This window comes from Oncorhynchus nerka, linkage group LG14 (genome assembly GCF_034236695.1).
Source record: "Oncorhynchus nerka isolate Pitt River linkage group LG14, Oner_Uvic_2.0, whole genome shotgun sequence".
NCBI classification, from domain to species: Eukaryota; Metazoa; Chordata; class Actinopteri; order Salmoniformes; family Salmonidae; genus Oncorhynchus; species Oncorhynchus nerka.
Genome location: NC_088409.1, coordinates 2,729,372 through 2,743,481, shown reverse-complemented (window position 1 = coordinate 2,743,481; position 14,110 = coordinate 2,729,372). Strand labels below are relative to the sequence as shown.

The 14,110-nt window shown below is 41.9% G+C and overlaps 1 protein-coding gene across 1 annotated transcript in view; it reads right to left on the bottom strand.

Moving 5' to 3' along the window:
* The window catches only part of LOC135575083 (adrenocorticotropic hormone receptor-like), a 35,913-nt gene extending 24,952 nt beyond the window's left edge, over positions 1-10,961 (bottom strand). Inside the window, exon 1 of the mRNA XM_065027252.1 lies at positions 10,875-10,961. The gene's annotated coding sequence lies outside the window, so the exon portion shown is untranslated. The remainder of the gene's footprint in view (positions 1-10,874) is intronic.
* Positions 10,962-14,110: the final 3,149 nt, after the last annotated feature.

Here is a 14,110-nt window from a genome sequence, read left to right as displayed (position 1 = left end):
TCAAAGCTGATCCGTATCCACCATGTCCTAATCTATCAAAGCTGATCCGTATCCACCATGTCTTAGATCTATCAAAGCTGATCCGTATCCACCATGTCTTAGATCTATCAAAGCTGATCCGTATCCACCATGTCCTAATCTATCAAAGCTGATCCATATCCACCATGTCGTAGATCTATCAAAGCTGATCCGTATCCACCATGTCTTAGATCTATCAAAGCTGATCCTATCCACCATGTTCTAATCTATCAAAGCTGATCCGTATCCACCATGTCTTAGATCTATCAAAGCTGATCCGTATCCACCATGTCCTAATCTATCAAAGCTGATCCGTATCCACCATGTCTTAGATCTATCAAAGCTGATCCGTATCCACCATGTCTGAGATCTATCAAAGCTGATCCGTATCCACCATGTTCTAATCTAATAAAGCTGATCCGTATCCACCATGTTCTAATCTAATAAAGCTGATCCGTATCCACCATGTTTTAGATCTATCAAAGCTGATCCGTATCCATCATGTCTTAGATCTATCAAAGCTGATCCGTATCCACCATGTTTTAGATCTATCAAAGCTGATCCGTATCCACCATGTTTTAGATCTATCAAAGCTGATCCGTATCCACCATGTTCTAATCTATCAAAGCTGATCCTATCCACCATGTCTTAGATCTATCAAAGCTGATCCGTATCCACCATGTCTTAGATCTATCAAAGCTGATCCGTATCCACCATGTCTGAGATCTATCAAAGCTGATCCGTATCCACCATGTCCTAATCTATCAAAGCTGATCCGTATCCACCATGTCTTAGATCTATCAAAGCTGATCCGTATCCACCATGTCTTAGATCTATCAAAGCTGATCCGTATCCACCATGTCTTAGATCTATCAAAGCTGATCCGTATCCACCATGTCCTAATCTATCAAAGCTGATCCGTATCCACCATGTCCTAATCTATCAAAGCTGATCCGTATCCACCATGTCTTAGATCTATCAAAGCTGATCCGTATCCACCATGTCTGAGATCTATCAAAGCTGATCCGTATCCACCATGTCTTAGATCTATCAAAGCTGATCCGTATCCACCATGTCTGAGATCTATCAAAGCTGATCCGTATCCACCATGTCCTAATCTATCAAAGCTGATCCTTATCCACCATGTCTTAGATCTATCAAAGCTGATCCGTATCCACCATGTCCTAATCTATCAAAGCTGATCCGTATCCACCATGTCTTAGATCTATCAAAGCTGATCCGTATCCACCATGTCTTAGATCTATCAAAGCTGATCCGTATCCACCATGTCTTAGATCTATCAAAGCTGATCCGTGTCCACCATGTCTGAGATCTATCAAAGCTGATCCGTGTCCACCATGTCTGAGATCTATCAAAGCTGATCCGTATCCACCATGTCTTAGATCTATCAAAGCTGATCCGTATCCACCATGTTCTAATCTATCAAAGCTGATCCGTATCCACCATGTCTTAGATCTATCAAAGCTGATCCGTATCCACCATGTCTTAGATCTATCAAAGCTGATCTGTATCCACCATGTCTGAGATCTATCAAAGCTGATCCGTATCCACCATGTTCTAATCTATCAAAGCTGATCCGTATCCACCATGTCTTAGATCTATCAAAGCTGATCCGTATCCACCATGTCCTAATCTATCAAAGCTGATCCGTATCCACCATGTCTTAGATCTATCAAAGCTGATCCGTATCCACCATGTCTGAGATCTATCAAAGCTGATCCGTATCCACCATGTCCTAATCTATCAAAGCTGATCCGTATCCACCATGTCTTAGATCTATCAAAGCTGATCCGTATCCACCATGTCCTAATCTATCAAAGCTGATCCGTATCCACCATGTCTTAGATCTATCAAAGCTGATCCGTATCCACCATGTCTTAGATCTATCAAAGCTGATCCGTATCCACCATGTCTTAGATCTATCAAAGCTGATCCGTGTCCACCATGTCTGAGATCTATCAAAGCTGATCCGTGTCCACCATGTCTGAGATCTATCAAAGCTGATCCGTATCCACCATGTCTTAGATCTATCAAAGCTGATCCGTATCCACCATGTTCTAATCTATCAAAGATGATCCGTATCCACCATGTCTTAGATCTATCAAAGCTGATCCGTATCCACCATGTCTTAGATCTATCAAAGCTGATCTGTATCCACCATGTCTTAGATCTATCAAAGCTGATCCGTATCCACCATGTCCTAATCTATCAAAGCTGATCCGTATCCACCATGTTCTAATCTATCAAAGCTGATCCGTATCCACCATGTTCTAATCTATCAAAGCTGATCCGTATCCACCATGTCCTAATCTATCAAAGCTGATCCGTATCCACCATGTTCTAATCTATCAAATCTGATCCGTATCCACCATGTCTTAGATCTATCAAAGCTGATCCGTATCCACCATGTCTTAGATCTATCAAAGCTGATCCGTATCCACCATGTCTTAGATCTATCAAAGCTGATCCGTATCCACCATGTCTTAGATCTATCAAAGCTGATCCGTATCCACCATGTTCTAATCTATCAAAGCTGATCCGTATCCACCATGTTCTAATCTATCAAAGCTGATCCGTATCCACCATGTTCTAATCTATCAAAGCTGATCTGTATCCACCATGTCCTAATCTATCAAAGCTGATCCGTATCCACCATGTCTTAGATCTATCAAAGCTGATCCGTATCCACCATGTCCTAATCTATCAAAGCTGATCCGTATCCACCATGTCTTAGATCTATCAAAGCTGATCCGTATCCACCATGTTCTAATCTATCAAAGCTGATCCGTATCCACCATGTCCTAATCTATCAAAGCTGATCCGTATCCACCATGTCCTAATCTATCAAAGCTGATCCGTATCCACCATGTCTTAGATCTATCAAAGCTGATCCGTATCCACCATGTCCTAATCTATCAAAGCTGATCCGTATCCACCATGTCCTAATCTATCAAAGCTGATCCGTATCCACCATGTCCTAATCTATCAAAGCTGATCCTTATCCACCATGTCTTAGATCTATCAAAGCTGATCCGTATCCACCATGTCTTAGATCTATCAAAGCTGATCCGTATCCACCATGTCCTAATCTATCAAAGCTGATCCGTATCCACCATGTCGTAGATCTATCAAAGCTGATCCGTATCCACCATGTCTTAGATCTATCAAAGCTGATCCGTATCCACCATGTTTTAGATCTATCAAAGCTGATCCGTATCCACCATGTCTTAGATCTATCAAAGCTGATCCGTATCCACCATGTCTTAGATCTATCAAAGCTGATCCGTATCCACCATGTCTGAGATCTATCAAAGCTGATCCGTATCCACCATGTCGTAGATCTATCAAATCTGATCCGTATCCACCATGTCTTAGATCTATCAAAGCTGATCCGTATCCACCATGTCTTAGATCTATCAAAGCTGATCCGTATCCACCATGTCTTAGATCTATCAAAGCTGATCCGTATCCACCATGTCCTAATCTATCAAAGCTGATCCGTATCCACCATGTCCTAATCTATCAAAGCTGATCCGTATCCACCATGTCCTAATCTATCAAAGCTGATCCGTATCCACCATGTCTTAGATCTATCAAAGCTGATCCGTATCCACCATGTCTGAGATCTATCAAAGCTGATCCGTATCCACCATGTCTTAGATCTATCAAAGCTGATCCGTATCCACCATGTCTGAGATCTATCAAAGCTGATCCGTATCCACCATGTCCTAATCTATCAAAGCTGATCCGTATCCACCATGTCCTAATCTATCAAAGCTGATCCGTATCCACCATGTCTTAGATCTATCAAAGCTGATCCGTATCCACCATGTCCTAATCTATCAAAGCTGATCCGTATCCACCATGTCTTAGATCTATCAAAGCTGATCCGTATCCACCATGTCTTAGATCTATCAAAGCTGATCCGTATCCACCATGTCTTAGATCTATCAAAGCTGATCCGTGTCCACCATGTCTGAGATCTATCAAAGCTGATCCGTATCCACCATGTCTGAGATCTATCAAAGCTGATCCGTATCCACCATGTCTTAGATCTATCAAAGCTGATCCGTATCCACCATGTTCTAATCTATCAAAGCTGATCCGTATCCACCATGTCTTAGATCTATCAAAGCTGATCCGTATCCACCATGTCTTAGATCTATCAAAGCTGATCTGTATCCACCATGTCTGAGATCTATCAAAGCTGATCCGTATCCACCATGTTCTAATCTATCAAAGCTGATCCGTATCCACCATGTCTTAGATCTATCAAAGCTGATCCGTATCCACCATGTCCTAATCTATCAAAGCTGATCCGTATCCACCATGTCTTAGATCTATCAAAGCTGATCCGTATCCACCATGTCTGAGATCTATCAAAGCTGATCCGTATCCACCATGTCCTAATCTATCAAAGCTGATCCGTATCCACCATGTCTTAGATCTATCAAAGCTGATCCGTATCCACCATGTCCTAATCTATCAAAGCTGATCCGTATCCACCATGTCTTAGATCTATCAAAGCTGATCCGTATCCACCATGTCTTAGATCTATCAAAGCTGATCCGTATCCACCATGTCTTAGATCTATCAAAGCTGATCCGTGTCCACCATGTCTGAGATCTATCAAAGCTGATCCGTGTCCACCATGTCTGAGATCTATCAAAGCTGATCCGTATCCACCATGTCTTAGATCTATCAAAGCTGATCCGTATCCACCATGTTCTAATCTATCAAAGCTGATCCGTATCCACCATGTCTTAGATCTATCAAAGCTGATCCGTATCCACCATGTCTTAGATCTATCAAAGCTGATCTGTATCCACCATGTCTGAGATCTATCAAAGCTGATCCGTATCCACCATGTTCTAATCTATCAAAGCTGATCTGTATCCACCATGTCTTAGATCTATCAAAGCTGATCCGTATCCACCATGTCCTAATCTATCAAAGCTGATCCGTATCCACCATGTCCTAATCTATCAAAGCTGATCCGTATCCACCATGTTCTAATCTATCAAAGCTGATCCGTATCCACCATGTCTTAGATCTATCAAAGCTGATCTGTATCCACCATGTCTGAGATCTATCAAAGCTGATCCGTATCCACCATGTTCTAATCTATCAAAGCTGATCCGTATCCACCATGTCCTAATCTATCAAAGCTGATCCGTATCCACCATGTTCTAATCTATCAAAGCTGATCCGTATCCACCATGTTCTAATCTATCAAAGCTGATCCGTATCCACCATGTCCTAATCTATCAAAGCTGATCCGTATCCACCATGTTCTAATCTATCAAATCTGATCCGTATCCACCATGTCTTAGATCTATCAAAGCTGATCCGTATCCACCATGTCTTAGATCTATCAAAGCTGATCCGTATCCACCATGTCTTAGATCTATCAAAGCTGATCCGTATCCACCATGTCTTAGATCTATCAAAGCTGATCCGTATCCACCATGTTCTAATCTATCAAAGCTGATCCGTATCCACCATGTTCTAATCTATCAAAGCTGATCCGTATCCACCATGTTCTAATCTATCAAAGCTGATCTGTATCCACCATGTCCTAATCTATCAAAGCTGATCCGTATCCACCATGTCTTAGATCTATCAAAGCTGATCCGTATCCACATCCTAATCTATCAAAGCTGATCCGTATCCACCATGTCTTAGATCTATCAAAGCTGATCCGTATCCACCATGTTCTAATCTATCAAAGCTGATCCGTATCCACCATGTCTAATCTATCAAAGCTGATCCGTATCCACCATGTTCTAATCTATCAAAGCTGATCCGTATCCACCATGTTCTAATCTATCAAAGCTGATCCGTATCCACCATGTCCTAATCTATCAAAGCTGATCCGTATCCACCATGTTCTAATCTATCAAATCTGATCCGTATCCACCATGTCTTAGATCTATCAAAGCTGATCCGTATCCACCATGTCTTAGATCTATCAAAGCTGATCCGTATCCACCATGTCCTAATCTATCAAAGCTGATCCGTATCCACCATGTCTTAGATCTATCAAAGCTGATCCGTATCCACCATGTCTGAGATCTATCAAAGCTGATCCGTATCCACCATGTTCTAATCTATCAAAGCTGATCCGTATCCACCATGTTCTAATCTATCAAAGCTGATCCGTATCCACCATGTCTTAGATCTATCAAAGCTGATCCGTATCCACCATGTCTTAGATCTATCAAAGCTGATCCGTATCCACCATGTTCTAATCTATCAAAGCTGATCCGTATCCACCATGTCTTAGATCTATCAAAGCTGATCCGTATCCACCATGTCTTAGATCTATCAAAGCTGATCCGTATCCACCATGTCTTAGATCTATCAAAGCTGATCCGTATCCACCATGTTCTAATCTATCAAAGCTGATCCGTATCCACCATGTTCTAATCTATCAAAGCTGATCCGTATCCACCATGTTCTAATCTATCAAAGCTGATCTGTATCCACCATGTCCTAATCTATCAAAGCTGATCCGTATCCACCATGTCTTAGATCTATCAAAGCTGATCCGTATCCACATCCTAATCTATCAAAGCTGATCCGTATCCACCATGTCTTAGATCTATCAAAGCTGATCCGTATCCACCATGTTCTAATCTATCAAAGCTGATCCGTATCCACCATGTCCTAATCTATCAAAGCTGATCCGTATCCACCATGTTCTAATCTATCAAAGCTGATCCGTATCCACCATGTTCTAATCTATCAAAGCTGATCCGTATCCACCATGTCCTAATCTATCAAAGCTGATCCGTATCCACCATGTTCTAATCTATCAAATCTGATCCGTATCCACCATGTCTTAGATCTATCAAAGCTGATCCGTATCCACCATGTCTTAGATCTATCAAAGCTGATCCGTATCCACCATGTCCTAATCTATCAAAGCTGATCCGTATCCACCATGTCTTAGATCTATCAAAGCTGATCCGTATCCACCATGTCTGAGATCTATCAAAGCTGATCCGTATCCACCATGTTCTAATCTATCAAAGCTGATCCGTATCCACCATGTTCTAATCTATCAAAGCTGATCCGTATCCACCATGTCTTAGATCTATCAAAGCTGATCCGTATCCACCATGTCTTAGATCTATCAAAGCTGATCCGTATCCACCATGTTCTAATCTATCAAAGCTGATCCGTATCCACCATGTCTGAGATCTATCAAAGCTGATCCGTATCCACCATGTTCTAATCTATCAAAGCTGATCCGTATCCACCATGTCTGAGATCTATCAAAGCTGATCCGTATCCACCATGTCTTAGATCTATCAAAGCTGATCCGTATCCACCATGTTTTAGATCTATCAAAGCTGATCCGTATCCACCATGTCTTAGATCTATCAAAGCTGATCCGTATCCACCATGTTTTAGATCTATCAAAGCTGATCCGTATCCACCATGTTCTAATCTATCAAAGCTGATCCGTATCCACCATGTCTGAGATCTATCAAAGCTGATCCGTATCCACCATGTCCTAATCTATCAAAGCTGATCCGTATCCACCATGTCTTAGATCTATCAAAGCTGATCCGTATCCACCATGTTTTAGATCTATCAAAGCTGATCCGTATCCACCATGTCCTAATCTATCAAAGCTGATCCGTATCCACCATGTCTTAGATCTATCAAAGCTGATCCGTATCCACCATGTCTGAGATCTATCAAAGCTGATCCGTATCCACCATGTCCTAATCTATCAAAGCTGATCCGTATCCACCATGTCTTAGATCTATCAAAGCTGATCCGTATCCACCATGTCCTAATCTATCAAAGCTGATCCGTATCCACCATGTCTTAGATCTATCAAAGCTGATCCGTATCCACCATGTCTTAGATCTATCAAAGCTGATCCGTATCCACCATGTCTTAGATCTATCAAAGCTGATCCGTGTCCACCATGTCTGAGATCTATCAAAGCTGATCCGTATCCACCATGTCTGAGATCTATCAAAGCTGATCCGTATCCACCATGTCTTAGATCTATCAAAGCTGATCCGTATCCACCATGTTCTAATCTATCAAAGCTGATCCGTATCCACCATGTCTTAGATCTATCAAAGCTGATCCGTATCCACCATGTCTTAGATCTATCAAAGCTGATCTGTATCCACCATGTCTGAGATCTATCAAAGCTGATCCGTATCCACCATGTTCTAATCTATCAAAGCTGATCTGTATCCACCATGTCTTAGATCTATCAAAGCTGATCCGTATCCACCATGTCCTAATCTATCAAAGCTGATCCGTATCCACCATGTCCTAATCTATCAAAGCTGATCCGTATCCACCATGTTCTAATCTATCAAAGCTGATCCGTATCCACCATGTCTTAGATCTATCATTGCTGATCTGTATCCACCATGTCTGAGATCTATCAAAGCTGATCCGTATCCACCATGTTCTAATCTATCAAAGCTGATCCGTATCCACCATGTTCTAATCTATCAAAGCTGATCCGTATCCACCATGTTCTAATCTATCAAAGCTGATCCGTATCCACCATGTCCTAATCTATCAAAGCTGATCCGTATCCACCATGTTCTAATCTATCAAAGCTGATCCGTATCCACCATGTCTTAGATCTATCAAAGCTGATCCGTATCCACCATGTCTTAGATCTATCAAAGCTGATCCGTATCCACCATGTCCTAATCTATCAAAGCTGATCCGTATCCACCATGTCTTAGATCTATCAAAGCTGATCCGTATCCACCATGTCTGAGATCTATCAAAGCTGATCCGTATCCACCATGTTCTAATCTATCAAAGCTGATCCGTATCCACCATGTCTTAGATCTATCAAAGCTGATCCGTATCCACCATGTCTTAGATCTATCAAAGCTGATCCGTATCCACCATGTTCTAATCTATCAAAGCTGATCCGTATCCACCATGTCCTAATCTATCAAAGCTGATCCGTATCCACCATGTCTGAGATCTATCAAAGCTGATCCGTATCCACCATGTTTTAGATCTATCAAAGCTGATCCGTATCCACCATGTCTGAGATCTATCAAAGCTGATCCGTATCCACCATGTTCTAATCTATCAAAGCTGATCCGTATCCACCATGTCTGAGATCTATCAAAGCTGATCCGTATCCACCATGTCTTAGATCTATCAAAGCTGATCCATATCCACCATGTTTTAGATCTATCAAAGCTGATCCGTATCCACCATGTCTTAGATCTATCAAAGCTGATCCGTATCCACCATGTTTTAGATCTATCAAAGCTGATCCGTATCCACCATGTTCTAATCTATCAAAGCTGATCCGTATCCACCATGTCTGAGATCTATCAAAGCTGATCCGTATCCACCATGTCTGAGATCTATCAAAGCTGATCCGTATCCACCATGTTCTAATCTATCAAAGCTGATCCGTATCCACCATGTTCTAATCTATCAAAGCTGATCCGTATCCACCATGTCTTAGATCTATCAAAGCTGATCCGTATCCACCATGTCTTAGATCTATCAAAGCTGATCCGTATCCACCATGTTCTAATCTATCAAAGCTGATCCGTATCCACCATGTCCTAATCTATCAAAGCTGATCCGTATCCACCATGTCTGAGATCTATCAAAGCTGATCCGTATCCACCATGTTTTAGATCTATCAAAGCTGATCCGTATCCACCATGTCTGAGATCTATCAAAGCTGATCCGTATCCACCATGTTCTAATCTATCAAAGCTGATCCGTATCCACCATGTCTGAGATCTATCAAAGCTGATCCGTATCCACCATGTCTTAGATCTATCAAAGCTGATCCATATCCACCATGTTTTAGATCTATCAAAGCTGATCCGTATCCACCATGTCTTAGATCTATCAAAGCTGATCCGTATCCACCATGTTTTAGATCTATCAAAGCTGATCCGTATCCACCATGTTCTAATCTATCAAAGCTGATCCGTATCCACCATGTCTGAGATCTATCAAAGCTGATCCGTATCCACCATGTCCTAATCTATCAAAGCTGATCCGTATCCACCATGTCTTAGATCTATCAAAGCTGATCCGTATCCACCATGTCTTAGATCTATCAAAGCTGATTCGTATCCACCATGTTCTAATCTATCAAAGCTGATCCGTATCCACCATGTCTGAGATCTATCAAAGCTGATCCGTATCCACCATGTCCTAATCTATCAAAGCTGATCCGTATCCACCATGTCCTAATCTATCAAAGCTGATCCGTGTCCACCATGTCTGAGATCTATCAAAGCTGATCCGTATCCACCATGTCCTAATCTATCAAAGCTGATCCGTATCCACCATGTCTTAGATCTATCAAAGCTGATCCGTATCCACCATGTCTTAGATCTATCAAAGCTGATCCGTATCCACCATGTCTTAGATCTATCAAAGCTGATCCGTATCCACCATGTTCTAATCTATCAAAGCTGATCCGTATCCACCATGTCTTAGATCTATCAAAGCTGATCCGTATCCACCATGTCCTAATCTATCAAAGCTGATCCGTATCCACCATGTCTTAGATCTATCAAAGCTGATCCGTATCCACCATGTCTTAGATCTATCAAAGCTGATCCGTATCCACCATGTCTGAGATCTATCAAAGCTGATCTGTATCCACCATGTCCCTAATCTATCAAAGGGAAATGAAGCACCATATGAAAACAGAACAAGACAAAACGGTCGTGTACAGCTCACGTCAGAAGAACCCCACGGCCCTATTGATGAAATCTGATCACCGTGACGATATCTCTCCAAAAGCTCTCCGACCCGATGAGTCTTCAGGGCTTGTTTAAAACCCTTACCTTTTGACTATTACAGGCTGCTGTGATGTCCAATCATTGTCCTGTCGGTCTCAATACAGAGCTCTATAGGAGAGTGGGACTGGACACTTCCTGCAGTCGGAGGATATGTCCCACATGGCACCCTATTCCCTACATAGTGCCCTGTGGGCCCTGGTCAAAAGTAGTGCACTACATAGGGAATAGGGTGTCATTTCGGGAGGCATCTTGTGAGGAACACTACTCTGTTATTGTACCCTTGGATGATGTCATCGTTTTCTCTGTCCATGCTGTTATCAGGCCGTCTCATGTTTTCTCTGCTGTTTCACAAGGCCTTCTGAGAAGCAGGAGACACATTTTTGAACGACAACAAATTAAACATTGAAAGACGTGTTTCTCACCTACAGGCAACATTCACTAGCAGCACCATATCACCAGGTACCATTCTGACTATGTTGTCTATCAGCACCATATCACCAGGTACCATTCTGAGTATGTTGTCTATCAGCACCATATCACCAGGTACACCATATCACCATATCACCAGGTACCATTCTGAGTATGTTGTCTATCAGCACCATATCACCAGGTACCATTCTGAGTATGTTGTCTAGCAGCACCATATCACCAGGTACCATTCTGAGTATGTTGTCTATCAGCACCATATCACCAGGTACCATTCTGAGTATGTTGTCTAGCAGCACCATATCACCAGGTACCATTCTGAGTATGTTGTCTATCACTAGCAGCACCATATCACCAGGTAACATTCTGAGTATGTTGTCTATCACTAGCAGCACCATATCACCAGGTAACATTCTGAGTATGTTGTCTATCAGCACCATATCACCAGGTAACATTCTGAGTATGTTGTCTATCACTAGCAGCACCATATCACCAGGTAACATTCTGAGTATGTTGTCTATCACCAGGTAACATTCTGAGTATGTTGTCAAGTAGCACCATATCACCAGGTAACATTCTGAGTATGTTGTCTATCAGCACCATATCACCAGGTAACATTCTGAGTATGTTGTCTATCAGCACCATATCACCAGGTAACATTCTGAGTATGTTGTCTATCACTAGCAGCACCATATCACCAGGTAACATTCTGAGTATGTTGTCTATCAGCACCATATCACCAGGTAACATTCTGAGTATGTTGTCTATCAGCAGCACCATATCACCAGGTAACATTCTGAGTATGTTGTCTAGCAGCACCATATCACCAGGTAACATTCTGAGTATGTTGTCTAGCAGCACCATATCACCAGGTAACATTCTGAGTATGTTGTCTATCACTAGCACCATATCACCAGGTAACATTCTGAGTATGTTGTCTATCAGCACCATATCACCAGGTAACATTCTGAGTATGTTGTCTAGCAGCACCATATCACCAGGTAACATTCTGAGTATGTTGTCTATCACTAGCAGCACCATATCACCAGGTAACATTCTGAGTATGTTGTCTATCACTATCACCAGGTACCATATCACCAGGTAACATTCTGAGTATGTTGTCTAGCAGCACCATATCACCAGGTAACATTCTGAGTATGTTGTCTAGCAGCACCATATCACCAGGTAACATTCTGAGTATGTTGTCTAGCAGCACCATATCACCAGGTAACATTCTGAGTATGTTGTCTAGCAGCACCATATCACCAGGTAACATTCTGAGTATGTTGTCTATCACCAGGTAACAGCACCCATATCACCAGGTAACATTCTGAGTATGTTGTCTATCACTAGCAGCACCATATCACCAGGTAACATTCTGAGTATGTTGTCTATCAGCACCATATCACCAGGTAACATTCTGAGTATGTTGTCTATCACTAGCAGCACCATATCACCAGGTAACATTCTGAGTATGTTGTCTATCACTAGCAGCACCATATCACCAGGTAACATTCTGAGTATGTTGTCTAGCAGCACCATATCACCAGGTAACATTCTGAGTATGTTGTCTATCAGCACCATATCACCAGGTAACATTCTGAGTATGTTGTCTATCACTAGCAGCACCATATCACCAGGTAACATTCTGAGTATGTTGTCTATCAGCACCATATCACCAGGTAACATTCTGAGTATGTTGTCTAGCAGCACCATATCACCAGGTAACATTCTGAGTATGTTGTCTATCACTAGCAGCACCATATCACCAGGTAACATTCTGAGTATGTTGTCTATCACTAGCAGCACCATATCACCAGGTAACATTCTGAGTATGTTGTCTATCAGCACCATATCACCAGGTAACATTCTGAGTATGTTGTCTATCAGCACCATATCACCAGGTAACATTCTGAGTATGTTGTCTAGCAGCACCATATCACCAGGTAACATTCTGAGTATGTTGTCTAGCAGCACCATATCACCAGGTAACATTCTGAGTATGTTGTCTATCAGCACCATATCACCAGGTAACATTCTGAGTATGTTGTCTATCACTAGCAGCACCATATCACCAGGTAACATTCTGAGTATGTTGTCTATCACTAGCAGCACCATATCACCAGGTAACATTCTGAGTATGTTGTCTATCACTAGCAGCACCATATCACCAGGTAACATTCTGAGTATGTTGTCTATCAGCACCATATCACCAGGTAACACTGAGTATGTTGTCTAGCAGCACCATATCACCAGGTAACATTCTGAGTATGTTGTCTAGCAGCACCATATCACCAGGTAACATTCTGAGTATGTTGTCTACAGCACCATATCACCAGGTAACATTCTGAGTATGTTGTCTATCAGCACACATATCACCAGGTAACATTCTGAGTATGTTGTCTCACTAGCAGCACCATATCACCAGGTAACATTCTGAGTATGTTGTCTAGCAGCACCATATCACCAGGTAACATTCTGAGTATGTTGTCTATCAGCACCATATCACCAGGTAACATTCTGAGTATGTTGTCTATCACTAGCAGCACCATATCACCAGGTAACACTGAGTATGTTGTCTATCAGCACCATATCACCAGGTAACATTCTGAGTATGTTGTCTAGCAGCCCCATATCACCAGGTAACATTCTGAGTATGTTGTCTATCACTAGCAGCACCATATCACCAGGTAACATTCTGAGTATGTTGTCTATCACTAGCAGCACCATATCACCAGGTAACATTCTGACTATGTTGTCTATCAGCACCATATCACCAGGTAACATTCTGAGTATGTTGTCTAGCAGCACCATATCACCAGGTAACATTCTGAGTATGTTGTCTAGCAGCACCA